Here is a 1,979-nt window from a genome sequence, read left to right as displayed (position 1 = left end):
AGCTTGTTGGATTAAAGAAATATGATAACAATGCAAACAGAATATAAACCAGACCAGGCTGGGTGGGATTAGAATCAGAACTGACTCAACACTTATTTTCATTTGATCATCTTTCTCACGGGCTGCCACTGTTTAGTGTTTATTTAGAGACACCTCAGCGTCAGAGATGTGGCTAATGTAAGATGGGAAATGGCTGAATGCTAAAATTAAAAGTGATTGAATGAAGCATCGTGTGAGCTTGGGAATATCTAGATGTATAAGGTAATGCAACGCAATGTGTTACAGCAAACATTATTTTTACATTAAGAGCTACGGCTAAGGCACATTTCTCTCTGACTCATGATCATGTTATCCTGTTTCTGACAAGATGATGAGAGCAAAATAAAATCTCCTCCCCTCGCTCTGGAGAATTAGCTCTGGAGTTACTGTTTTAATGAATTGCTGTATTGACATTTATGGGCATGTTCTTGAGTGTCCTGGAGTCTCTCTCTCTCTTTTTTGGGGTGTGTGTGTGTGTGTTCCAGGACAGCAGAGAAACCCAATAAAGAAAGAAATATACCGACAAAAGACATTATTTAGCCGGGATAGTTACTTTTGCCCATCTCTTTGGATTATATCGTAGCTTGAATAATCGCAGCTTACGTGCGTTCAAACACCTACAATAACAAACCCAAGCTGAGATGTAGTAAGATATGATTTCCTACCCTGGGCTTTTTCCATTAAGAAAACCTGGCTTCGCTAAATCTACTCTGATCAATATGTCCCCATACAGCAGCTTCTATGCCTTAATTCCATAACCAATTAAACACATTGATCTTTGAAGACCTTAGGGGCAGGCAGTGCTGTTCAGCTTGTTTTTGAGTGTGCTTTACCATTCATTAAACATGATGTAAAAATCTAGTTGTCTTATTACTGGGATATAATTAGATTTATGCACAAGAAGGCCCGAGGAATATAATGGTAATGAAGTCTCGTTCCGCTGTCCCTCTCAAAAGATCCTGGAACGTTTCAAAAGAGGTGGGAATAGGAAGGAGGAAGGTAAGATCTGGCTTGCAAATCCAAAACACTGATGGGCACCCCGATACGCTCCTTCCCTTCCCACACACACACAGTAAAGATGACAAGACCACTAACAGGAAAAGAACCTGAAGATTCATAGACAGCTTAGGATCGATGTTCCCAGTTGGTTTCTCGTGGAATTTGTTGGACATCCTGATACTTTACATCTCCCTAACACCAAAACCTAGAACACATTGGAAGTTTAACGCTGCCAAATTGGTGGCGCACCAGTTTGAGGCCTTATTTGTGTCAGAGTGTCATGCCCCTGTCAGAGTCTGAATCCAAGGAGGAAGATGAACAGTTGACAGGGAGTGAGAGTGTGGCTCCGTTGGCTGTGGAGGAAACTGGGGAAGGGCAAAGTCCGGCTGGGCAGAGCAGGGGAGAGGTAGATCAAGGGAGAGAGAGTTCAGACGAAGACCCAGGCCCACCCTCTTCTCATCCTAGGGCACGGAGAAAAGAGAACAACATGGGTTATGTGGCTTATGGGGGAGGAAAGGGCCCTGATTCCCTTAATTGGCCACACCTGGGAATGAGAGTTTAAAGAGATGCATGCTGAGTGTGGCAGCTGCTGGGAACAAACGTGAGTTTATCCCGTGTTGACTTTGCTTATCTGGGTTCCTGGCATCCTCCCAACTGGTTTGAATTACTGCTGTGCCTTCACATCTGGAATTCCTGCTCTTGCCCTGCTGGACTAATTACCTCATTTTGCCTTGATTGGACTTATAGTTACAGTTTTTGTTGGCCATGTTTTGGACTTGATTCTCTCCAGTCAAAGGCTGTTCCTGGGAGAGTTTTTCTCCAGCTTAGAAGGTAACCAGGACATTGTGGGCAAAGTTGGAGCTCATAAAGGGACTCCTACTGATTATCTGACTGTGTTGCCTTTGTGCCATGCTCCAAGTCATCACACAGGGTGACCAAGT

Source organism: Pseudonaja textilis, chromosome 12, assembly GCF_049901715.1.
Source record: "Pseudonaja textilis isolate UNSWEBS1 chromosome 12, rPseTex1.2, whole genome shotgun sequence".
Classification (NCBI taxonomy): Eukaryota; Metazoa; Chordata; class Lepidosauria; order Squamata; family Elapidae; genus Pseudonaja; species Pseudonaja textilis.
The sequence above is the reverse complement of the archived record's forward strand: the minus strand, read 5'-3'. Positions refer to the sequence as shown.